The sequence below is a fragment of the Numenius arquata genome, chromosome 1 (genome assembly GCF_964106895.1).
Source record: "Numenius arquata chromosome 1, bNumArq3.hap1.1, whole genome shotgun sequence".
NCBI lineage: Eukaryota > Metazoa > Chordata > Aves > Charadriiformes > Scolopacidae > Numenius > Numenius arquata.
In genome coordinates this window covers 49,443,348-49,471,284 of record NC_133576.1, presented here as the reverse complement: position 1 = coordinate 49,471,284, position 27,937 = coordinate 49,443,348, and positions in this window count along the sequence as shown.

Here is a 27,937-nt window from a genome sequence, read left to right as displayed (position 1 = left end):
AATGGACTGAGCATAGGTTCTGGACGTGGCATTGGTCAGGATTTAAGGAGCCCAAATGAAATGGAGAAGGTGTAGTGATGCTGGACAAAAAGTATGATACAAAGCACAAATGTTGCAACAGACTAACATTATTACTGATGACATTAAGCTCTCCTTAGGGAAAAAATTGTTCAGGGTGATGCCATGTCTCTGCAACTCTCAGTTTAGGCCAACAGAAATAAAATACTGCTGGACTGGTGTTGGAGGACAAAGGTTATAATCCACGTTTTCAGGGGACAGGTAATTTTCATTGAATTATAAGGAATGAAACTTCTGTTCCAGAATGTATTACAGGAAAACAAAATATAGGAAAGCCCATACAATTAGTTTGCATACTGATGATAGAGACATCATCATGTTGATAATAATGATGGAGAAAAGCAACAGAAGTCCAAAAAATAGACAGTAATTTCTATAGGGATAATAAAAACTAAAGAACTTGCAGAAAATGATAGGTATGATCCATTTAAAAAAGTGATTGTTTTATGGAAATTCAGAAATAAGTTATGAAATGCCAAAATTTACAGCATAGAATCTTTATCCTGAAATTCTACTAAAGAAAATTTGGAAGAGGAATTGCCCCTGAATTCTGAAAAAGGCAGGGCAGAGGGGCAAGAGAGACAGAGAAAGACAATCAGAGAGAGGGGAAGTGTAAGGGAGGGGGCAAAAGACAGAAACTTATACTAAAAATGAAAAAAAGTGGTTTAAACCTTTCTGGATATTTTAGAAAAGGTGAGACTGCATAGCTTTTGAATGTAGAAGTCTGATTCATTTTTGAAGTTCTCCAAGGAAACTCTGTTCCGATATTACCATCTTCCTATGTTCAAAGGACAACTACTGTTGTCAAGAGAAGTTCTTTACATTTAGTATAAGTATATGTATATTGTGCAGATCTGAGAAGGCAATTTTGTAGAAAACCAGCATCTGATTGTACTGCAGGAGCAATAGGGCTTTCTATGAAATTGCACTATTAACAAAATAACCCTTTTTCCGTTAGTCTCCATTTTCTTTTGTCTTCTAGCTAGGCAACAAACTTTCTCAGCTGTCTAATCATCAATTTTGAGTCCCATAGATTCCCTATAGGCAGTGACTAAGGTCCCATCATTGCCAATTGATCTCTTTTTTTTTTACTTAGTAGTGCCATTTTTATCCCAGATGTTTGAATTTTCTTAATTACTGGTGCTCTGTTTGGAGCTGTATTTCAAGAGCCAATTTTCAAGAACTGCTGCTGTTACTGAGGATTGACTTTATGCTCATTTTAGTAATATTGTTTCTTGCTTACATTTCAGCTTAGCAAATATCGTTACTCAACTAAAGACTGTAGTGCTCTGGTCTTAGAATCATAGAATCATAGAATGGTTAGAGTTGGAAGGGACCTTAAAGATCATCAAGTTCCAACCCCCCTGCCATGGGCAGGGACACCTCCTACTAGAGCAGGTTGCTCAAAGCCCCATCCAGCCTGGCCTTAAACACTTCCAGGGATGGGGCATCCATAACTTCCCTGGGCAACCTGTTCCAGTGCTTCACCACCCTCACAGTAAAGAATTTCCTCCTAATATCTAATCTAAATCTCCCCTCTTCCAATTTAAGACCATTACCCCTTGTCTTGTCAGTACACTTCCTGACAAAGAGTCCCTCTCCGGCTCTCCTGTAGGCTTCCTTCAGATGTTGGAAGGCTGCTATGAGGTCTCCCCGGAGCCTTCTCTTCTCCAGGCTGAACAACCCCAGCTCTCTCAGCCTGTCTTCATAGGGGAGGTGCTCCAGGCCTCTGATCATCTTCTTGGCCCTTCACTGGACCTGTTCCAACAGGTCCATGTCCTTCTTGTGTTGGGAACTCCAAAGCTGGACACAGTATTCCAGGTGGGGTCTCACGAGCACAGAGTAGAGGGGTAGAATCACCTCCCGCGACCTGCTGGCCACGCTTCTCTTGATGCAGCCCAGGATGTGGTTGGCTTTCTGGGCTGCCAGTGCATATTGCCGGCTCATGTTGAGCTTCTCATCCACCAACACCTCCAAGTCCTTCTCCTCAGGGCTGCTCTCCAGCCATTCTCCGCCCAACCGGTATTTGTGCCTGGGGTTGCCATGTCCCAGGTGCAGGACTCTGCACTTGGCCTGGTTGAACTTCATGCGATTTGCACGAGCCCACCTCTCAAGCCTGTCCAGGTCCCTCTGGATGGCATCCCTTCCCTCCAGCGTGTCGACCGGGCCACCGAGCTTGGTGTCGTTGGCAAACTTGCTGAGGGTGCACTCTATCCCACTGTCCATGTCTCTGACAAAGATGTTGAACAGCACTGGTCCCAGTACTGACCCCTGAGGAACTCCACTTGTCACTGGCCGCCATTTGGACATTGAACCATTGACCACAACCCTTTGAGTGCGGCCATCCAGGCAGTTCCTTATCCACTGAGTGGTCCATCCATTGAATCCATGAGCTTCCAATTTTGAGACCAGGATGTCGTGCGGGACAGTGTCAAACGCTTTGCATAAGTCCAGGTAGATGATGTCTGTTGCTCTGCCCTTGTCCACCAAGCCTGTGGCAGTATTGTAAAAGGCCACCAAATTTGTCAGGCACGCTTTGCCCTTGGTGAAGCCATGCTGGCTGTCTCCAATCACCTCTTTATTTTCCATGTGCCTTAGCAGAGATTCCAGGAGGATCTGCTCCATGATCTTGCCAGGCACAAAGGTGAGGCTGACTGGCCTATAGTTCCCTGGGTCTTCCTTTTTTCCTTTTTTGGATATTGGGGTTATGTTCCCCTTTTTCCAGTCAGCAGGAACTTTACCAGATTGCCATGATTTCTCAAATATGATGGAAAGTGGCTTAGCAACTTCGTCCGCCAGCTACCTCAGGACCCGTGGGTGGATTTCATCAGGTCCCATGGACTTATACACCTTCAGGTTCCTTAGGTGGTCTCGAACCTGATCTTCTCCTACTGTGGGCAGTTCTTCATTCTCAGAGCCCCTGGTTTTGCCTTCCGTGACTTGGGCAGTGTGGTTAGAGCCCTTGCCGGTGAAGACTGAAGCAAAAAAGTTGTTCAGTAGCTCAGCCTTATCCGTATCCTGGGAGGCCAGGTCTCCCGTTTCCTTCCGGAGAGGGCCCCCAACTTCCCTAGTCTTGCCTTTGTCCCTGACTTATCTGTAGAAGTTTTTCTTATTGTTTTTGATGTCCCTGGCTAGATTTAGTTCTGCCTGGGCTTTTGCTTGCCTGGTCTGGTTCCTGGCCAGCTTCTTTATATTCTGCCCATTCTACCCGTCCCTGCTTCCACCCTCTATAGGTCTCCTTTTTGGTCTTGATCTTGTCCAGCAGTTCCTTGTTCATCCACACAGGCCTGCTGGCTATTTTGCCTGACTTCTTCTTTTTTGGGATGCACCTCTCCTGGGCTTGGAGGAGGCGATCCTTGAATGCCAACCAGGAATTATGGTTGGCAATGCCAACTAGAAATTACAATTTATACAGACAGATATAGGGTTGACAGAGAAAGCATTACAGAGCAGTGAGCTGTTGTGCTGAGATGCTGAGTCCTCAGCCCATCCAGCTGCTCAGCTCTAGGCACTTGGCTCCCAGTAACTGAACTGGCCACCCAGTAGCACTGCCTTCCTGACATTCTTTATGCCATTGAACTAGTAAAAGGTGAGTAAAAGTACTGGATGAGCAGAAGTTGCAAAAATGAAATAAGAATGACCTTTACAGTGGTCACATTGTTCCGAGCTGAGAAGTAAGGTTTTTACTGTGGCCCAGCAGTACCATCAGCCACCAGAAGTCAATCATCTCCCCCACAGAATTACTACTGAGACTGAAGTTGAAAAACAGGGAAACCAAAGATTAGCAGCACACATTTTGCAACTAACACTGTAAGGCAGCGTAAGAGATGTTTCTATGGCTTAAGCAATGAAATGGTTGACTTGATGTTGCTATTGTAGCCAGTCATAAGTCAAGACAAGCCTCTTCTCAGAAGCTCAAACCCACCCTTCCTAGAAGTAAGAATGAAATAAATGGTATCATATTTCATAAATATTTATGATCTATAGGATCTGGGATTCTGCTAGAAATGCACATTTCTTTCCACACATATACTCTCTAAATAGAACCAAGAGTACTATGAAACAGTGTTCTCAAAAACATTTTTCCTAAGACTGGAGCTAGTAGTGCTACAAATCTCATGTGAAACATCTTTTTCTCAAAGCTTTCCAGCTCATTCGTCCAAATGCAAATGTCTTGGATGGTCTTCACACAATCATCTAAGCTTTCAGCTGTTTATTCAAAGCAAACAGAAATTATGAAAATTCTGAAGCTGCCTGTTGCTACTTGCATGATGCAAGCACATGTGGTTAATCCTGGCCCCATTTAGCATCACTCTGGTGAACTCCCACAAGAAATTTTATTATTGCCATGGTTTAGAAGCATTTAATCTGATTTGACAATGTTCAGTCTGCTTCCCAAGTCCTTGAATGATTTATTCTGAGTTGATAGTGTGTTCACTGCCTTTTGATTAAGGCATCGATATTGTATGTGACCTACATACTTCCTATTCCTTTTGCAATTCAAGATCTAGTTTTCTATAGACCATATGAGAGTACTATCTACCTTAAACAGATCAAATCCTGTAATAGTTGTCCCTGTCTGTTGCTGTTAGAAGAAACATTTTGGTTTTAGTGCACTGTACTGTTTGTTTCAAATCATTCCAGTGATTTATACACTGAAAGATTAGATGCAATTTAGCATACTAATAACTTTCCAATAATACTTTCATTTGGATTTTAACAAGGTAAAGAGTGTTAAACAAAAGTAGCTGCCGTATTCAAAATGTTTATTCCAATGGTCAAGATCTATGAACTAAGGGTTGTTTTAATAATCAATTTTCTGCTTTGAAAACTTTAAAGCTCATCATGTGCAATTCATGGAAAGTCTAAACTAGACACTTCGTTCACCCAAGTTCAGCTAAATTACTGATCTTGCAATGCAAGCATTCCTTTCTGATGCTAATCTCAATAGACATAAATGCTTAATGCCAAAAGCCCAGCTGGTTTAATATGATGTATATCGTTTAACCTTTGCAATAAAGACATAACTGAAGCATTACAGTCTCACAATATGTTTGTAATACAGCAGAGTTCATAATTTAATCTATGAGTGCATGACTACAGAATTTAATATTTTTTAAACAATGTAACTATCTAGGAGCTCATGTTCTCACTGAGAGCTGCTGTTCCATGCACGGGCAAACAACAGCATAGCACACCAGAAATAAACATGTCATTGTCCAACTTAATTAGAACTAAAGCTGGTCAAGAGCTCCACCGGCACACAAAGAATAAAAATGAATATTATTGAACCTTCCAAGCCCTTTGAGGCGTTCTGTGAACTCAGTATTTTAAATATGCACACCTGTACAATTTTTTTTCCCTGGTGGGTGTGATGCTGATTAAAAGAGGAAAATGCAAAAGCCAAATCCATCGAGCTTGGTTTTAACTTTCTAACATGCTGCAGAAGGCCATAGATCACTTCTACTGAACAGGATTAAAGAGATTAATTTGCACCAGCAGTCAATGACAGGCTTGTTAGGAGAAAAATCCAATGATGCTAGCCCTTCAAAAAGCTGGTTATTAACTGCATTGATGACTGACTCCTCATTAAAGATTACTATTACTGTCTTCCATAGTGTTTCCCCTTTGACCTGAATGGTTAGCAAGCTCTTAGGACTTCTATAGTTTTTGCCAGAAAGAGAAGAAAGTGATGACTGATATTTCTTCCATTGAATACTATATATTCTGAAAGAATGCAAATAATTTCCTGCTTCTCTCAACACAAAAGGAATCAAAAAGTCAGGAGGCAGTTCATTAGCTCACCATCTTTTTACAGAAGTCACTGACTTTTAAGCTTGCTCTTCCTCCCACTACAAGTCACCTCCAACCGACTGCAGCAACATTTTTTTAAAAGCACTCTTATCATAATACAGCAGACTGGAAACCCTTGTATGGGTCTGCACTAGAAATACTTAATTCTCCTTGAGAGTACCATGGTTTGATATATGGGACACACTCAGCCTTGACATTCATCCCATCAATGGTGTTTGCCTGGGAAGGCTTCACAGGTACCCACTTCTGAGTCAAATACACCCATTGTTCCACTAACTCATAGAGAAAGTGTGCCTCTCTCCCTTACTCAGCAGCATTTTAAGGACGATGGGTGAAAAGAAAGGAATATGGGCGCGAGTGGGCAAGTCTGAATGAACAGTTTTCATCAGATTGTTTGCAGTGTTGGACTGCATTACAATAATTAGGCACCTGGTCCACAAGGCAGGCATGCTGCATGTCTGTGCAGAAGAGGGCATGCCCCCACCCTTCCTAGAACCTTGGTGTAAGGACACTGTCATCTCCTTGAGATGTGCCCTGGTGCCCAGATTCAGCAGAACTGATCAGCACTCAAGGATACAACCAGGAGCAAAGAGGGCAAAACTTTCAGATTGGTAAGGTCATGGGGAAAAGGGACTGAATCTGGGAGGAAAGACACCGAGTAAGGAAACAGGATGCATGTTAAGAACATCCATTTACTCCACTCCCACCAGACATCAACAACCTTTATTTTGGCCCAGTACTAAATATGTCTTTTTTCCTTTCTCAAATAAAAATCCTCCCTTCCCCAGGGCCTCAAGTTTTGCACTGACACTTCAGCCACCTAAGCCACTTCCCCAGGAGGGCTTTGCTTCATTTTAAAGTCTCCTGAAACTAGTTCAGGAAGAAGCAGGCCTTGGCTGGCCAGGCCCTGAGCCAAAGGCTCCCTCAGAGACAGGCAGCATCTGAGAAGTTTTTCAGCTGGAAACCTGTAGAGAAGTCCTCCAAATTAACATCATCTTCAGAGCAATACATTTGGCTCTAAGAGAGATTCAAGTACTTATCTGAAATGATAGAAAGGGAGAACAAAAGACTAGGAGAGAGCCATGTGTCTCTGCAGTGGTGAGGGCTGGTCAGGCTGGTCTGCTGCATAAATGCTTCACTGAGAGCTCAGCCCAGGAAGGACAGAAAAGTGGTTGTGGCTGCCCTTGTTTAACAGCACTGTTTTGTCAGAACTGCTTCCTGAAGGCAACTGTGGGCCCCTCTGCCTGGAGTCCGATATGCAGTGGCATTAGGGACTGGAAAGAAAAACATTTTCATCTGAGACCAGAGCCAAATCTATCCTCTTCCTCCACTGTGTTGTAAGACAGTTTGCAGCCCAAGTACCCCTTTTGGAAGAAGCGTTCATTCCCCTATGTCTGGCTCCACAGAAGGAGGGAACTGGGTACAAGTCAAATATTCACCAAAGGCCAGGACAGACTCATGCTGGAGGTCAGAGCAGCAGCAGAATTGGGAAGCTGTGGTGTGCTGCATGGGGGATGACAGATGCAGGCTTCTTGCCCTCCGTCTCCCAGAGGAGCAATTGTATTGAACTGGGATAACACAGATTGCTTTCAGCTATTGCTTTCTACTAAGGATTCACAGATAGAGTTAAATAGAAACTGTGGTGTACGTGGCACACAGAACGAGTAGCTCATCCAGAGGATGCCAACATGCTAATTTGACAAGTATTAGTTAGCAGATGTTGCCTTATATAGGTGCTGAGGTCTATACTGCCCGGTCACTCACTGCTGGGAATAGAAGTGAGTGTGACTGGTCACTGGCTCGTTGTCTTCAGATGCAACCTGCATCTAGGCAGATGAGGTCACTAGGGATCCCCCTCCTCTGTAGGTAACCATACTGTGCAAAGAAGAGCTAAGGCAGGAGATAAGGCTGTCACTCTAAACCATATACGCATGAAGTTGAAGTTGCATCTATACCTATCCATCTAGGTAGATCTCCCTTTCTAATAATGTAAATAAGACAGTCTGTAGCTCTACTTTATATCTGTCACTGAATTTAAGAGAAATAAAAGTGACTATCTATCACTTAGGAGAGTTGAAGCCTGAGGGTAGGGAAGAGACAAGGGTCGATCTGTGGACAGGCTTTAGATAGAAATCACTGATTTCACATGCGTCAGGATAATCCCAAGCGCAAATACAGGCTGGTCACAGAGTGGATTGAGAGCAGCCCTGCCAAGGAGGACTTGGGGGTGTTGGTTGATGAGAAGCTCAACATGAGCTGGCAATGTGTGCTCACAGCCCAGAAAGTGAATCATATCCTGGGCTGCATCAAAAGAAGCATGGCCAGCAGGTCAAGGCAGGTGATTCTGACCCTCTACTCCACACTTGGGAAACCCTACCTGGAGTACTGCATCCATCTCTGGGGCTCCGAACATAAGAAGGACATGGACCTGTTCAAGCAAGTCCAGAGGAGGGCCACAAAGATGATGAGAGAGCTGGAGCACCTCTCCTATGAAGATAGGCTGAGAGAGTTAGGGTTGTTCAACCTGGAGATGAGTAGGCTCTTGGGAGACCTTATAGTTGCCTTCCAGTACTTAAAGGGGTCATACAGGAAAGATGGGGAGGGACTCTTCATCAGGGAGTGTAGTGATAGGACAAGGAGTAATGGTTTTAAACTGAAAGAAGGGAGATTTATATTAGATATTAGGAAGAAATTCTTTACACAGAATCACAGAATATTTTTGGTTGGATGGGACCTTTGAGATCATCAAGTCCAACCAACAAAAAAAACCCCCAAAAATAAAAAACAAACAAAACAAAACAAAACAAAACAAAAAACAAAAACAAAAACAAAAAAGCAAAAACAAAACAAAACCAAAAAACCAAAAAACCCACACCCAAAAAATCCCAGAACACCAACACGAACACCAAAACCAAACAAACACCCACAACCACACTCCACCCCACCAAAAACAGACACAAACCAACAGTCTCGGGCATTAGAGCATGCCCTGAAGTGCCATGTCTACACGTTTCTTAAATACCTCCAGGGATGGCGACTCCACCACCTCCCTGGACAGGCGGTTCCAGTGCCTGACCACCCTCTCAGTAAAGTAATTCTTCCTAATATCTAATCTAAACCTCCCATGCCGCAACTTCAGACCATTTCCTCTAGTCCTGTCATTATTCCCTTGGGAGAAGAGGCCAACACCCACCTCTCTACACCCTCCTTTCAGGTAGTTGTAGAGGGCAATGAGGTCTCCCCTCAGCCTCCTCTTCTCCAAACTAAACATGCCCAGTTCCCTCAGCCTCTCCTCATATGACTTGTTCTCTAGACCCCTCACCAGCTTGGTGGCTCTCCTCTGGACACGCTCCAGCACTTCAATGTCCTTCCTGTAGTGAGAGGCCCAGAACTGAACACAGTACTCGAGGTGAGGCCACCTGAGGATGGTGAAGCACTGGAACAGGTTGCCCAGAGAAGTTGTGGATGTCCTAACCCTGGAAGCGTTCAAGGCCAGGTTGGATGGGGCTTTGAGCAACCTGGTCTAGCGGGAGTTGGAATTTGATGATCTTTAAATCCCTTCCAACTCTAACCATTCTATGATTCTATGATTGATGTGTACTTATGAGGACCAGTCCCCTGCTCCACAAAATGTAGCATCTGAGTGTGTTAGAGGGGGTCAATAATTGTTTAATTTGGTAATTGAGGTATCCAACCTGAAGAACAGCACAAGCTGTTAAATGAAGTAACTGCAGTAGTGTAGTGTGAAGGCAACAGCAGTCTCGTGGGGCTGCTCAGTGAAGAGAACATAAAGCAAACGAATGCAAATTATTTTAGCAGTGCAGTTTAACAGCTAAAGTTAAAGATGTGTCAGTGTTTCCATTCATAAGCCTCAGTCTCTGAGTACAGAGGTTGTGCCTTGGCTGTGGAAATGAGCCCCAAGCTGAAACTTGATATACCATCTCAGATAAGTAATTTTATTTGTTGGGTTTTTTGGTTGTGGTTTTTTTTTTCGTTGCTGAAAAAAAATATAAAAAGGAGGAAATACAAGTAGTATTAGAGGAGTTTCAAATGTTTTTCACTGTGTCATGAAAATTGTTGTAATTTGAAATGGAAACTAAGTTCAACAGCCATTGTGAGAGATTTTTTAAAGAATAATTCACTGAAATTTTAAGATCTTAATTGGTCCCAGCACCAAGTCTGCACCAAGCTACCAGGCTGTGAAGAGTGGCTCTACTCTTCCCAGCCTATACAGAGATACAGCAGTGGCACTCACAGAGATGGGCTTTCCCTGCATCCTAGCTCAAGGACAAGGGAGCCACTGCTGACCTCTCATGTCTCCCTCGCCCCCAGGCTCCATTTCTCCCTCCAGCTCCATTTGCTCGAAGGGATCCTGTATTACAAGACTTCCTAGCAAGGAAAATATCAAAAAAGGGTCAACATTTTCCCATTTAAAAACAAGTTGTATGATAAAGCTGTTTGATAACTAAACTTTTTTTTTTCATTGAAAGTCTTTTTTGCATTTTCTTTTTTCCAAACTTCATAAAACATAAGAACAAAAATTAAATTATAACCTCTTCCCCCTAAACTTAACAAGTGTAATTGTTTAAATTTTTGGTGCAAATTGAGGGGTTTTTCCATAGGAACTACTCCCTATAATTTCTGAGAAATTCCAAAATAGTACCTGTTTCCTCAAAGCTCTGAGAAGTGTGCTTTGAATTTACTCTTCTTGAGTTCACCCCGATTCACATTCTGGGAACCTACACTTTACTTTCAGGACTATTTGTCAAAGGAACAGATATTAAATGAATATTGAAGAGTACTCATAAGGAATACATCAGATTCCTATGCAAGCATTCACATCAGAAACACGATGCTATGAATTAAGTTCATTCAACCAAGAAACCAAGATCACAGCATGCAATTTGAGTGCAATTAAATAACACCTCTCAAATTATTAATATTTACAGTGAATTTCTTGGGAACAAACTGCCACTCAGAACTATTTGAATAACAAATCCATTTGAGAAAACTCAGTATTGTTTTGCAGAACATTCAGAAAGAGAAAAATATACCTGATTTACTAAATATATTGCCAGCTCCAAAATATTTCCTCAGTCCTAAAAGGTACTCTGTCTCAGACAGTGCGTACAGAAACCTAATTCACTTGAGTAGCACAAATGTGCTGGACATGACATGGGGTTGTGTAATATTTTTCAGTATTCATGTTGGTACAAATACAAAAGTGCACAGCCTTAGAAACAGTGATTTGAACTGCACTGTCACAGCACTTTTTAGAGACCTTTTTTTCCCCATTTTATTGCAATTTTGTTCTCATTACTACAGTGACCAGGTGCCTATGAGAGTAATTATAACACGGTTCCATTTAGCACAATGTTAAGAAGTATTTCACTGAGACTGTTAAATGGTATTTCGCACCTCTAGCCTGTTCCACTCTCTCCTTACATTAGCAGAAATTGATATTAATCTGTAAACATTTTTTTCTTCCTGAATAGTATTTTTTGAGCTCTTCCATTTGCATTAATTAAGTTTCTGCATACCTTTAGGTTTGGAGATTGTGAAGATAAAGCCAAAATGGAGGTTTCTCTCCACTATGGTTTTTTTTAATGTTTAGTACTTTATTTCTAAAATTTCTTAATAGTCTGCATAGAAAAAAATATATTCTTTAATATCTACTTTTTTATCTGGATCCGAAACATTACATCTTCAACATCTTCCATATTCCAAACATCCCCAAATCACTTAACAGATAAATTATTACTTAAGGGGCCCAGCCCATTTTTGTTGGGATAGTGAAGGCATCTAATCATGTAATTATAAGTCATATTGGGATAAACCATACACTAAATTCCCTTCTGTCTGCTGTTTATCAGTTTCACTAAACAGTCACCCCATTTATTTGTCTTGAATCATATTTTTTAATTTCTAAAACAGAAATTGTGAAAGATTTTTTTCTAATTGTAAGAACCTGACAGAAAGACGAGATGCCTCAAAGCTCGCTTGCCGCAAGACTTCTGTCGCCAGTGTACCGATAACAAAGAATATATGTCCTTGGTTCCCAAAACAACTGTACCCTCTGCTCCAAAAATTTGCCTGCCTTGCAAGGCCCAGCACTGCTTGTGCAGCAGAGGCAAGGGGGGCTCATGCAGCAACCGTGTTGGACAATGATCGGATGAGCACATGAATGTCACATTGATTGGTCAAACTACAAGTCAACAGGAACCATAAATTACTGTTATAACCCACTGCAATTGGGGACCCCTCGCCATCATCGACCCTCATCATTGCGAAGGCCTGAGAATCGCGGATCAATGGGATGCCGTTGACCATCGTGTGGACTGACCATGGTGGTGATATACTATTTCTTACAGCTCTCTGAAATTCTGCTTCTCTTTTCCTCCTTTCCTATACCTCTGCCTTTTCTCTATCGCCATTTAGCCATTTTTTAGGTAACAATAGTAAAATTATAGTAAACAGCTTCTGACCTTGTTTGTGTCTTAATCGAGCCTCTGGAATCGTTTCGAACCCCTTCCCGGACCAAAAATCTGACTGGGACCTAACACTAATTTTTACTTGCTATTTCAGTTGTTTTCATCCCACTACTTACAGGGATGGGATTGATCAATTCTCTGATAGCAGCTTGCTTTATAGTGATTTCACTCCGACTTCCTTTCCCTTGTTCAATGATACTGAACAACACTGCGCATTATTTTCACTAAGCCTTCATAACCTATTGTTTACAACCTTGCCTCCTTCTGCCTCTCTGGTTTTGAAAGTAAAATTCCCTGTTGGAAAGTAAATTTTTAATGATTTCTTTTTTTCTGGTTCTTTTTCTTTTTTAGAGGGAACTGTAAAAAGAGAAAAATGGAATCAGAGATTTCCATAGGTTATTGTTGATGCTACTTATTCAAGCACGATCATTGTCAGTAGGTTCAGAAAAAAGGTCAAAGTAGCTGTGAAAAAAAACAGGTGTGTCTCTCTGCTATAGGATGATCAAAACCTCCGTGAAATAGATGAGATTACAAAAAGTGGAATGAAAGTACAATTTAGAACACTGTGTCCGTATAGCTACCAAATGAACATGTATCAACAGTAAGCAGGTTCTTTAAAAAAACATTTATGGAAGCCAATACAATCACTGCTAGTTTTCCGAAACTGTCCGTAGCATTTAGTTTACTCAGATATAGAAATAGACAATGTTTTTATTCAACATTGTGAGATTCCAACTCTCCAAGGCTCTGTACTGTTTTCAAATATGCCATAATGCATCTGTTCCATGTCTCTTGCAGAGAAGCAGTGGTCCATGACATGGAGTTTAAACAATGATTTTTGTTTATCTGACATTTGACAGTCAACTGTATGGCCAAAGGGCAGTTCTGATCTTGTCTGACCTCTCAAACAGACAATAACCTGCTATTTTTTTCTTCTCACCAATAATGTGTGGCCTTCTTCCCTCCCAGGCTGCTTAAGTTCTGGTCAGAGAATCCACAAACTACTCAGCTGCTTTCTTACTTACGATTGCTTTCCAGTTTGGGGGACACGCTCTGTAGTTTGGCCTATCTGTTCATGTGACAGGTCTGTCCTTGGCATGAATTTCTCATGACAAGAAGGAAGGCAATGAAACCTTTTAATTGATCACTCAGAGCTGGGAAAATTGGGACAAACCTGTATTAAGTGTGAAATTTGGTACAATAGCTGAAGTTAGTCTGGTAGGTAATATTTCAGGTTGAACTGAAAAGCATCTCAGGAATATTTGTGGCCCTGGGAAGAATGAAAAAGAAAGTGAAAGGTTAACATGAAGAGATTGCCTCTAAGAAAAGCAATGTATGGAAAGTCAGTTTCATGATGGTCCATTTTTTTAAATCACTTTCCTGGAGTCTAAATTCACTGTTATTTTCCCAAAGTCTAAATTATATTATTTTCAGACCCTATAGCTATAACAGGTAGTTTTTCTTATAAATAAGAATGCCCAAAAGAGTCAGAAGACATGGAAGCAGAGAGCTCTTGTTCTAAACAAAATGAAAATTATGGGGAAAAAAAATTACTTGCATAACAGGAATTTGTATAGACTTGCTAGAAACCATCATATTGACCTTAAGCTACCTCTCTTTTCTCCCTGACCTATGATTGCCATCGTTATGTAATTATCAGAGATATTTTTAAGTTATGGTAGCGCACAGCTATTGCAATTGCATTGATAATAGCAATGGTGTTCTTCTGAAAGCTTAGCAAATGAAGCAGTGGGTAATAGTATAAAGAACTTTTCCCCACCAGGTCATCATTAACTTGATCTGGTCAAATACATAATGACAGAAAAATGTTGCCATCCAATTAAAGGTCTATATATAATGAGCTTTTTTTCAGTCCAGATGCTGTTCACAAGATAAGAAACAATCAATTTAATTGGGGATTAATTGGGACCTGGCTTGCCAGTCTTGATAATCTTTAGGACATAGTCTTTATTTTGATTGTAAGCACCTTAGGGGAAGGACTGTTTATTACTACATTTGAAAAATTCTGTACCATCATTCTTGTGAGTGTAATATCTATCATAGATGTGAAACAACTTATTGTGCTATTCTTGTAATTGGAGACAAACAGAAGAGCTGATTTTAACAACTATCAATCTACTTACTTTGAAGAGGCATATGAAGTGTAATTGTTATCCCCAAATTATTCAAAACTCACACTAAGTGCAGAGGTTCATCTTTTGGTTTGGACAGATTCTGAGTTTGTCCAAAACAGTTTGCCTGTCTCCTGTACCATGTAGGACAATCTTCTGGAAGTAAACAAGTCCTGTCTAATGGAGTACGAGACTCTGGAAGAAAGCAAAAATACTTATCTCTAAAGCCTTAGATGTCTATCAGCCTTTTTGTACTTAAGGGAGATAACGCAAAACTTTGAGCAGGCTGTTGTCTTACTAGGTCCATAATAGCATTACAGGGAGCCACGTGAATATCTCTGTGGGGCAAAAGATCCTTGATTCATAGTGACTAATACCCATAAGCATTAGCCAAATAATACACATGACAAAAAAATTTATTTAAACTGACTAAAATAAAGAAGTTCCAGAAATTAGAGAAACTAAAAGAAAGCACTTACTGCATGTATGGAAATTTCCTCAGATTATGTTTGTCTTCACTTCCATAGTAATATACTTTATTAACTACATAATCTGAGATACATTAATTTTGCTGGGCACAAGAGTAATTCTAAATATACTAAGCCTTGCTTGTTTTATACAAAGAGATTTTTCTCTCTTAAGAAGATCTGATGACATCAAAACGCATTTGGTAAACATCGGCACATGGCTTGGATTTTATGGTTGTTACACTGAGATGGGGACCTTGGGTACTATATGACTTTGACAACAGTGAGAGAGAAATGGGGAGGGGAAAGGAGGAGAGAAAAAGAGGAGCTACTGAATGAAAATGAATTGAGCGAAAGGAGCAATGTTTTCAACATCAATATATCACCACAGGAGTCTTTAATTTTGGAGGGTGAGTAACAATCAGCTGAAGGAGGAAAGTCAAAGCTGCGGTGAGATGAGGATGGCAGGGCTATGTATTCCAAACAGAGTCAACAGGGTTGGAGGGAAGAGTGATTAGTTTTGCTGGCAGCCACAGTAGCCAGGACTGCAGGACTCTCCAAACTCTTTTTCTTTTTGAAATCCATCTTTTGCTTCTACTTCCAGTAATTAAGGTCACCACACTAGGGCATTTACTGTTTGCCCTGATGAAAACCATTCTGAATTTGACAAATAGCATTTGTGTTTGTCTTAACTCCTCATCAAACAAGACCTGGAGTTTTTACTCAGCTGCAGGAACAATTTTTCTTGCCTCTCTGAAAACTCAGTAGAGCAGATATTCTCACAAGATTTCCAGCATTTATATGTCTTCAGAAATATCAGCAGGGACTTTTTCCAAAGACTCCATTTCAGTACCATAGATTTAACTTTAGAAAGAAGTGTAAATATGACATGGAGGATATGATTGCAAATAGACATGCACTTTATGGGCTTACTAATTTAAACACAGTGCCACACTACGTGGCTTGGAACTGGCTTGTTACTGCCCAACCTAAATGGTGAGTAAAGAAAACTCATATCTGTCTACAAAAAACTTATTAGATATATCTTGAGTGACATCTGTGTACACAATGCTATTTCTAATATAACTGTCTTTCTTTCTGCTATATTACTGTTCTCCCCTAGAAGAGACAGGAAAGGAAGATGGCACCGGGCAACAAATGGAATTTTATTCATGAAAAGTAGCACACAACAGTCTCAGTTTCTCTTAGGATAAGAGAAATCCCATTTTAGAATGGAAGACTCCTGTGCTCAGCAGGTGGAGCACCTTCAACTTGTTAAAGCCGCTCACATTTTGTGAGGGAGATTCCCTTATTTCTTTCAAATCATCTTTTCTCCTGATGCTGCCTTCAGCAGCAGAGGTTGTTCACAGCTCAGCAGCCCCATATAAAGCACAACTGGCTCTTCAGAAGCCCATGGGGAATAGGGGTCAGCCTGGGCACTTCAGAGAGGAATATCTTTTGAAAAGAAAATTGCATCAAATGATTTTACTGACAGTATTCATGTCAAAAGCCAGTGAAACATGAATGGCTTTCAAATAAGAACAGGTCTTTGCTCCAGACTACAAATTCAGCTAGATCCGTATTCACAGCTTCAGGTTCAATCAGTGATTTTGCTAAGCACATGGTGAATCTCCAAAAGACATCTTTCAGCAGGACACAGGCTGCATTTTTATAGTTGGTTCTACAAAGGAAAACACAGCTGCTGAGGAGGAACAGATTTTGCAACCACAGAATTACTTTCTTCATCTTCAAGGAAAAATAAGAGAAAAATGTAAGAAAGTAGCTTTACATTAAACATAACTTTAAAAAATATTTATTTCCATGAGCAGCAGAAGTAGTTAAGCATTGCTGTAGCCTCATTTACATTCACTGTTCATATATTCTACTTGCATTAGGAGTTTTTTTATTCTCACTGACTGGACAACACACAGCCTAATGGAGTTTTAGTCCATGACCTGGGCTCCTGCATACTAGGTACTGATGACAGATATTAACAACTTAGCTGGTATTTTTATACAGCAGAATATTTTACTAAACAAGATGATCCAATTTAAGAATTTTGGTAAAAAGCTGAAACGTATAGTCTGAAACCTTTCATGAATATCGTTGTAAGGATGAAGAGATGAAAGTTGCATATTAGTATTTGTTATTGAAAATGGATCTTCAGTAGATGGGTTTATAAACTGGATTTAAGTTATGCTATGAGGACATGACAAAGAAGAAGGGGTAAAATGATTTATACCACAATACTTAGAACCAGCTGAAGATGATGATATCTTTTGAACAGAATCATAGAATCATAGAGTTGTAGAATCATAGAATGGTTTGATTGGAAGGAACTTTAAAGATCATCAAGTTCCAACCCCCCTGCCATGGGGAGGGACATCTGCCACTAGACCAGGTTGCTCAAAGCCCTATCCAGCATGGTCTTGAACACCTCCAGGGATGGGGCATCCACAACTTCTCTGGGCAACCTGTTCCAGTGTCTCAACACTCTCACACTAAAGAATTTATCTCTAGTATCTAATATAAATCTCCCCTCTTTTAGTTTAAAGCCGTTATCCCCCGTCCTACCACTACATGCTCTCGTAAAAAGTCCCTCTCCAGCTTTCTTGTAGGCCCTGTTTAAGTATTGGAAGGCTGCTATAAGATATCTCTGGAGCCATGTCTTCTCCAGGTTGAACAACCCCATCTCTCTCAGCCTGTGTTCATAGGATAGATGCTCCATCCCTCTCATCATCTTTGTGGCCCTCCACTGGACTCAATCCAACAGGTCCATGTCCTGGAGGGCTACTCTCAATCCATTCTCCGACCAGCCTCTATTTGTGCCTGGGATCACCCCAATCCATGTGCAGGACCTTGCATTTGGCTTTGTTGAACTTCATGAGGTTGGCATGGGCCCACCTTTCAAGCCTGTCCAGGTCCCTCTGGATGACATCCCTTCCCTCCATCATGTCTGCCACACCACACAGCTTGGTGTTGTTGTTGGCAAACTTGCTGATGATGCACTCAATCCCACTGTACATGTCACTGACAAAGATGTTGAACATCACCAGTCCCAGTACTGATCCCTGAGGAATGCCACTTGTCTCTGGTTTCCATTTGGACATCGAGCTGTTGAACACAACTTTTTGAGTGCTACCATCCAGCCAATTCTTCATCCAGTGAGTGGTCCGTTATCAAGTCCGTGTGTCTCCAATTTGGAGACCAGGATGTCATGCACGACAAAGTCAAATGCTTTGCATGAGTCCAGTTAGATGACATCAATTGCTCTCCCTTTATCTACCAATGCTATAACCCCATCATAGAAGGCCACCAAATTTGTCAGGCATGACTTGCCCTTGGTGAAGCTTGGTTGACTGTTACCAATCACTTCTTTATTTTCCATGTGCCTTAGCAGAGTTTCCAGTAGGATCTCCTCCATGATCTTGCTGGGCACAGAGGTGAGACTGAGTGGCCTGTAGTTACCGGCTCTTCCTTTTTTCCTTTTTTGAAAGGTATAGGAGGAGCCCACTGATTTTTGGGCTGATGAGACAGTTCTCTCATCTCTGCTGTAATTTTTGTTATGTAATGTTTCTCTTTTCCAAACAAATACATCCTGTTTCCCCCTGTTAGAAAACAGATCTGTTTTCTAACTCTGTAGATTGTGGCTCTTTGCTCTGCTGAAGCTCTGACCCTGTTTTAATCTGCACTACACAGCGATGGTTATCACACCATCCACTTAGCTGGAGACCTTCTGCTCTTTCCAATTCTGCTAGGAAACAAGGTGTAAAAACTTACTCAGCCCTACTTGTTATCCTATATTATCTATCACCTCACTTTGCCATTTTCATCTGGGATTCTTTGATCACAAAGAAAAGTTTGGATATACCACAAAATACTGGATGTGTTCACAGCAGCCAAAAAGTTGGAGAGTTGATATAACAAAATTTTGGCCAGCAACACTCATTGCTGCAATTTTACACTACCTGTACAGACCTTAATGCCCCATTAGAGTCTGTGGGAGGTATTTGACAAGTAAGGGTGCTCAGACAGCTGTTCCCTCCTCTCTTTCCTATTCCTCTGAAAGTACCTTAAATAGATTTCTCAGCACAGCACTGGTCTCAGGCACCCACTCACCATTCATCTTCCCAAGCCATTAATCACAATCATGTGCAATTTAGAGCAGTTCCTGGTCTTTTTCCCTGAAATGAAAGAGTCACTCTTGTCATGAATATTATTGTTCATGAATCATAGTGATTTCCAGCCATGCCATCAATTATAAACACAGCTAATTGGAGTGCCAACTGGGCTGCCTCTCTTCACAGAGAGGTTCCTGCCATGAATTTTACTGGCCGTGAATCACTGTATCATCAAACAAGAGACTCCCCTTCACTCTCCTCCACTGACCTGAAGCCAAGGCACCGGTACTGGCTTCCTGAAGTTATCAGGGTATGCAGTGTCATAAATCCACATCTTATCAATTCACCAAGGAAGATACTGTCTCTCTCTTTGTCCATATTGCTTGCGAGTCTCTCTCATGTCTGTCAGATCTTTGCATTAGAGTGGCATCATCAGGGATATTGGCAGAGAGCTTCCTCTGTGGCCTTACAGGTCTTATGCCAAGTCAGTATTCCCCACATTTTTTCCAGGGGAGAGACAGAGATGCAGCTATCTAAAATATGATTCTCTTTTCTCTCTTCAGACACACAAAAAGTGCTGCTTCCAAGCTGTTTGTGAGACTTCTGGGATGTATGCTGCTGCACAAATGATAAGTAGTAGCCAAAATCTATCACTTTTGGTTCTGAGCGATAGCATTCACAGGAAATGGATCTTGTGCTGGACTGCGAGCAAGGAAGAAGGAGACTGGGAATTTGAATCATGCCTAGCAAAAGAACAAGAAAATTGATTGCCTCTGCTGCCTCTAACTTTAAGCACAAAGCAGCGTGAGAGCACAGAATTTAGTAACTCTTCTGGATGTTGTGCAGGAGAAAACCCCGGAAAAAATGAAGACTGAGGCTGTTTCCTCCTTAGATGGCAAAGTATCAATCTACAAAAGGTGGAGGAAATGTGCACTAAAGTGAATGAATACATCAACTCTTACAACACCCACTTCTCACCCACGAAAATGCATTACTTGCAACACAACAAATTCTACTTTCACAAATTGCATTGACACAAAATTAGCTTGTCACTGTCACAACCAAGACTACCAGAAAACACCACTTTCTAACCAGTTAGGTGCCTCTGATGATAGCTCCAGTTACCTCCATCACTTTCAGCTGTGACCTTCAGCCAAATTTGAATTATCCTTCCACCTATTGTACCTGCCATTGATTGTTCCAGCTATCACCATCACTATTAACTACCAAACCACAACCTTCACTCATCACCTCTGGTTTTCACTGACCAAGATGTTTTCCCTATTTATCTGAATTTACCATTGATTCCTTCCACTGTTCCAAGTATCTTAATCATTCCTTCAACAGCCTGGAGATCTATACTTGGTCCTCAGCCACCTAGGATATCTAGCCCTCACAGGTATCAACAGAACTGCAAGACGCTTGTGCTGTATCTTCAGTGCTAGTGCCACAATCTGCACTGAGAGACACAACATGACCCACAACGCCTGACAAGGCCAGGCATTTTGGTAGCTGAGGGCTACTTTGAGATACCTGCCCTACAGCCATCCCCTTAGGGACTCCCACTGAGGTAGACAGCAGTAATTACAGACTTCCTCAAAGAAGCTGGAGTAGCTGGCGTGTACAGGCAACTTCAGGGCTGCCTACTGCCTGCTGGGTTTGCCCTGTCTTTAGAGGCCTCCCTGTAAATCCCTTCCATTCTTCCAAATCTCATTCAAAGACAGTTTGCTTCTAGTCCTTAGATTTCTGCTGCCTAAACTTGGGCTTGTCTGGTCCCTAGTTTCCATAACAACTCAGTCACTAATAAACTAACTGTATTCTAACTGCTAATCCTACAAACAAACTGACCAAGTAGTTTAAGCTAAGTTAACCACACAAGTTAGCAACTAACAAAATTCTAACTCTCTCTACTGCAGCAGGCCCTCCAGACGATCGTGAGAGAGCACTGCACTCTACACTATCAGTATCTCAACCTTTTTAGTTGGTATTAGTATGGGAAGAGGATTGTGAAAAGAAGATTTGACAGAAATATTTTTTGAGACATTTGATTGGGTGAATCATAGTAATTAGCTTATGTGAACTCAAAAGATGATCAGGCAAGAACTGCAAGTCAACTGCACATGCATGTGAGAAACACTCTGTTCAAACAGGAGCAAAAATGCCAATATTTCCAGTAAGCCAAAAATTAGTAAGCTTAGCAGAGTGAGTGAAGACTGACCATTCTGAATAAAAGAACTCTCTGGTCAATTAAAACGTTTTCCAGCACCTAATTTAACCAGTCTGCATACCTTCAAAAGTCATGTGAAAGTAAATTGTTCACTTTCCCCAGAGAAGATCATGTGAGGTACCGCAACTAAATCAGAATATAGATTCAGAAATTACAAGTTGGTGATACCTCATGTGACCTTTTCTCCATTAGCCTCGTGAATAAATAACCATCAGTTTAACAATAATGCACAGGCTGTTGTCTGTTTCCAATTTCCCTTAAGCAAGAAGCTTATTGGAAAAAAAAATGTTCTGAACATTTTAATATAAGAGGTATGAAAAAAAGAAATATTATTAGTCTAGGGATAACCCAAGTCCCATGCCTGAAATATTTTGCATTTTGCAAAAGGAAGAGTTCTTGACTCAATCGCAACAAAGGGTGAATGACCTTATACTTGATTTCAGATGGATAAGATCTGTCAGGATTAGAATAAGATTATTGAATGCCTCCTTTCTTTTTCCTTGAATTGATATAGTACATCCTGTGACACAAAATCAATGATGTCTAAAAAATGCAGAATGAAGAGTCCAAGAAAATAAGAGCAGGAGGAATTATGAATGCATCATGAATGCATCTCCCAGTACATGCAACTGAGTTGTAAAAGACAACGTGCCTTGGTGTAGATGTCACCAGGTAGAACCCAGTGGATTACACTCCTCTGGTGGGGAAAACTGCAGAATATTGGACTGTGACAACTTAATTGGGAGCCTGGGAAGGAGAACCATGATGACCTTTCCTCCCACTGATACTGTTGTTGTTATCACGTATAGTGCCTGTCCCCTTAAGTCTCATATGCAGCAATCCCAAAAGCTAACATAGTCTATCTTCCAACTATCCACCTACTGGAAGGTTTTTACAAATGAAAATTAATAATAAATGGGAGACAATGATCACTCTTATCATTCATTGGTAAAGAACACCTTGTCCAATCTGCTTGGGTCTACACAGATAATTATTAATGACTATTTATAATGTACACATAATTATATCAGTTATAACCATCTCCAGATAATCTCCTCTGTAGCAAGTAACATGGAAGGATATGCAGCTTTGAACATGACTTGCTAAAATCTTATGCCCTGCACCTACTTTTGTTACTGCCAGGTTAAAGGTCACCCACTCCTTTGTTCAGCAGATATGCATGGTTCTCTCTAGTGGATGCAGATAATTGCCATTGCTATGTTTGAGAAATACAAATTGAAATTGTTCCTCTGCTACTTTCCTGTTTCTTTTCTTCTTTGTATATTTGTGTATTTTATTTATTTTGTTTACCAAATGATTTTAGCAAAAAATGCAGTCAGATGAAAGGTGGTTTTAAATTGTGGTTTTTGGAAAAAAGGATAGTCTGGGTAAAATTCAGTCTGATCACTCCTCAGTAGATGGGCCATAACAAAAAACCTACCCTCATAAAAAAATCCTCTTTCTCCAGCTGAACCCTGGGACCTTCTGGGTTTCTGGTGATGCCGGTGTGGGATTAAGTCTTGTTAGTATTTACTTTTCACTTGTTATTATTTTCTCCTATTCCCTTTGGCTTGGTTCATCTTCTCAGCAAACCCTGAACCATCAAAGACATTCACTTGCCTCACATTAACCAGGATGGTCTCTTTATACAGCTTTAAGCTTTTCCAGGATCAGAGCTTTTGACTGCACATTTGAATCAGAAGTTGTCCTTTTGTAGGTAAGGTAGCCAGCACAACGGGGCTATGGTCCTAGAATACCGCTCCTTGGTAATACTATAGGGTAAATAAATAACAGTGATGTGAGTCAAAGCAGAAGAGTTAGCTTCTAATTGAAAAAAAACAAACCTAAACAAAGAAAAAATGCACAGAGGACTGCAATTGTTGCTGATGATTCTAATGAATTAGCATTTTGCTTCCCCTTACAGCGAGAAATGGCATATAACAGATAAGCAGCTGTACAAAAATAACAAACTTCACTTACTATATGCACTACTGGAGCTTGTTGCAGATGTGCATTTTTAGAAAATTATGTCCTAAGCACTCTTATTTTTGCCTGTGTTTGTATAATGAGTATTGTGTTCTAATTTATTTTTAATGTGCAACTTACCCCTTAGTGCTAGCCGTTCTTTGAATGAAATGTTGCTTCTCCGTGAGTATTTCTGCATAAATATTTTATAACTGAACTAAATAAAAAATCACCTTATAACTACTTGAGGTTAAACTGCTGAAAAAGTGCAAACAATTCCATTTTGCTTTCACATTTATTCCTGGTATTTTGTAAGGAAATCTCATTGAGGCAACTCTCAATTTTACTCCAGTTTGCACTAAATGACAAGACAATAAGTTCATTTTCAACATGAATGAGAAAGAAACACAAATGTGTTGCTGATACAGGGCACCTTTGCTATAATTGAAATTATAAAGTAATGGCTGCAGACCTGTTTAAACCTGGTATAAAAAAGCACAGCTTCCTACACCATATAGACTCTGTAGTTCCTGAGTCCCTTTGAAATCAGGATGTACTATGACAACAAATAAATATAGAATGTTTTTATTTACAGTGTGAGAGAAATTAATAGCATGAAAAAATTTAAAAATAATCCATGTTAGCTAATTATTTTCTTCTCAGCAATGTTAGAAATGACCTAAGCACAATTAAGTCACCTTTTGTGATCAAACTGAATGCTGCATCAACACACTGTGTAAAAAAGTAATTTTTGTGTCAATAGTGTTTATTTATAATTGGTTTAAAATAGATTTTTGAAATGTGGCTTACTTGCCATCTGCAATCTTGTTATAGCAACATAGAGGAAGAAAAAGAGAAGATGATGAAGTGCAATGACAGATGCACAGGTGTTTAGGGGATACACCTATGAGGATTGTATTCCTCATTTATTTATCTTTATGATTGAGAAAGTCCAAATAAAATTATTTCCAGAAAATTAATAAGAGAATAGGGACTCATAAAAAAGTTTAATTAAAAGATGTATACAAACCCTGGAAGCACAAGCATGCAAACAGTAATCAGTATAAAAGCACAAAAGAAAAAAACACAATTGCTTCAAATCACAATTAACCCCAGTTGGGACAGTTTGTTGCAACTGTTGAATGTGATCCTTTTTCTTCATTTATCATCAGAATCAAAATCCCATGACTAATATATTTATTCAGTTTTGCCATGATGAGTAAATGCCTCAAGGGTCTACACAGCAGTTCTTCGCACAGGAAAGATTTACCAGAAGTTTGATTAAATGGAACTGAAATATATTTGTTTTGCTGTAAACTGTGTAGCATGGGAGCACTGTCCTCTTCAGAAGCCAGGAGAGGAATTAGGCTGGGCCTCAGCCACCGTTGGCAAGGTCAACTTTGTTTCATGATAAAGAACTTTAACAAACTCAGGGTACTTTGGCAAACTTGCAAAAGCAAAGATCTGTTTAATGTAGGAAATCCAGTAATGAAGAAAAGTCAGTAAAGTTCATCATGAGTTCACAGCCTTGAACAATACAAATATCAAGTAGAAAGAAAGCCTAACTGGCATGATGAAGGCTTACGATATAGTTTGGGGTGCTATTTAAGATCATGCAGACATACAAATACTAAAATGGAACAGCTTTGCCTCACTGTCTGCCTCATTAATGAGCATATGGCTCCATCTTAAATAATGACTGCAGCCTCTGCCAGATCTTGGCTGCATTGGGTCCGGCTTCAGTGTGTCTTCCCTGAAATGCTAAAGCATCTGTCTAGGAAAATGGAAAATAATGTCCCGTCTTTAGAAAGTGTCTGGCTGTGGAGGTGGGCAAGGAGTTGTACTGCATCCCTTCCAGCTAATGAGTAACATCGGCTTAACCAGGCAGAAGAGGAGGTTTGCTCCTTAAAGAGAGAAATATCCCTGACAGGAAAACTAGTGTCCTCCCCCAAACTGAACAGATAAGAATTAATCTCCTTTTCTTATTACAGGAAAGCATATTTTCTGTGTGTCAGCCCAAACACATTTCATCCTGAAGCTGTACTGCCTATCTACTAATACCAGCTTGGGCTTCTGGGCAGGAAGGCCTCACTGGACTTAGACTGGATTTGACTGCACTTAAGCTGAAACTATCTTCTCTACTTACTCTTTCTGATAGCTATCTTCCTTGCTAGCTGTCCTCATCCCAACTGCTATTGCTACTTCCTCTTGCCAGGCCCTTTCCTCTAGTTATTTCAGTGGGCTGCTTCTTTCTTCTATCTATTCCTGTTACCCACTTGCTGCTTAAGCCACTGGGTGTTGACACCGGCTTTTCAAGGCAAATATGGCAATCCACAGATGCCTTTGCCATGTAAACTTCCCTTCTTTATCATCTTCATGAGAAGTTAGCTACCATTAGATTAATTAACAGCTCAGCCCTAACCCTCCAGATGTAGTTGTTTTGCCACAGCATGAGTAGTTCATCCAAATTTATAACTTCTTTTTACAGCAAAATAGTGCAAATGAAATCTCCTTAGGTTAGCCCCTGTGTTAATTTTCTTCAGATCCCTTTACTCCCAACCACATATCCCTGTCATCTGGACTTTATCTCTGTGGAACTTTTCTTGGGCTCTTTTTCATCCTGACTTAAAAACAAATATGTGTGATTTCAACAATTAATTTTAAAATACAGCCTTGGCACATCAAAACAGAGGGTAACCTGGGGCCCAGGAGTTGCAATGTGTGGCCAGTGGTAAAAACAACGGGACCCTCACAGAACAGCTTTCGCAGAGAAAAAATTGCTTGAAAATACACTCTTACTCCATATTCTGTACCTGTGTTTTTCAGAAATAGCCCCAGACTGATGACAGAATACTGCTCTAGAAAACAGTTTCCTGGTGTCAGTTTCAGGCTAGGTATTTTCTGGCACCACATAGCAATTACAGCCATAAAAGCTGTTTCCAAACAACTTTCCAGGTGCATATCAGAGCTGAACATGCTTTGAATCTGTCCCCAGACCTTCACACGTACTTTGGAAACATTTTGGAGAAGGGATGTGCAGCAGTGGGTCTTTTCCATAGACAATCTACTGGACTTTGTGGATATCCAGAACCTTAGCACTCACTAGATTACTTCCATGTGTAGCTGAAAAGAGTTAGGGGCAGACACTAAAAGAAGTACTACTGCCACAGGTGAAGTTATCTGGGCTGCAGAGTAGCTGGAAACCCCAGAACCCGCTGAGCAGGGTTCGCACAAATCTAGATTCAACAGACTTGAAAGATAAGGCTCATTTGCTGCCTCTGCAGGCTCCCAGAGTTCCTCCTTGGTGAGGAGGAGATTGTGAAATGAGGCTTGCACTTCTGAAGAAAGGATATCCACAGGCTTCTGCACTGAGGAAAGCAGAAATTAACTCAACACCTGTTATGCTGTTTAGAACTGGAGGTGCTGGAACAGCATATGATGCTATTGGCACTTAAAATAAATGGAGGCATTCACACTGCATAGTTTTGAAGTACATGCCCTGTTCTGTGTGTATGAGTTTCTGCTCTGAATTTGCTCAGAGGTGCCAGTGTCCCTCCAGTCACTGCAGAGACTTCTCTGGCTACCGGTCTAGCTGCACTGTTACGGTGAGGAACTCTCAGCCTCATGTCTAGGTCTTCATTCCTGATCAGCCACACCACTGTGTGCTCTGGCTCCATTTTGCCACATCAGCTGGCCCTCTGGGCGATAAAACCTGAATGCAGAGGAACAGGACATGGCTATTTGAGTTAAGCTCCAGTTACAATATGGATGAACCTACACTGTGCCAGTGTCCAGCTGGCTGGCTGCCCCAAGGTATCTGGGCAGGTTGCTAAGCTATCCACAACCTTCATACCTAGCCTCAGAACCAAGATGTCCAGATCTGGGCCACCCTTGCCATCCCACAACAACAAGTCATACCTGACAGGCTGCAAAGCAGCCCTTTCATTTAATAAATTAATCACTATACCATATGTCTAGAGAAGAGTTAATGGAATATATATAAGATGAACACTCTGCTGTGTAGTGCACAGACCCAAAAAACTCTGCAGATTGCTCTTTTGTATGGCCAGATCCCTTCCCAGCCCCACCAGTAACATGTTGCCTTTCACATCGCAGAAAATACCAGCTTCTCCTTACTTTACTGAACTGACAAAAAGTTTCTTCTCCTCTCCATTAGTCTAGTCTGTGACCTGGTCACCTGGGTACATTTCAGAGCAATGCCATTTCTCTCAGACTCCTAAACAACCACAAATAGCTGATATGCCACTTGTTTCCAAACAATACTTCTGAAACACATTTTGCAAAATATGTTTTCCATTCATTTTTTATTTTAGCCTAGTTAAGCCATGTTTTGAAACAAATCTAGTAAAGGTAATAAGTTTGATTAACATTTTTGGCCACTGAATTTGTTTTTCTCTTTTTTCCCCTTATTTTTCAGAGGTCCTTAATGCTGAAGTTGCTTCTGGTTAATTGCTGTGCCCAAGTGTATTTCTAGAGAGAAATTTCTAGACTCTTTCATTCAGGCTTTGCAATAGAAAAGGGGTGTAGACGTCACAAGGAAAATCCCTAAATGGCATAAGGAAAGAGTTGGAGTATATTTTGTCAGAGATACCTAATCCAGAGGACCAGTAAAAGACTTTTA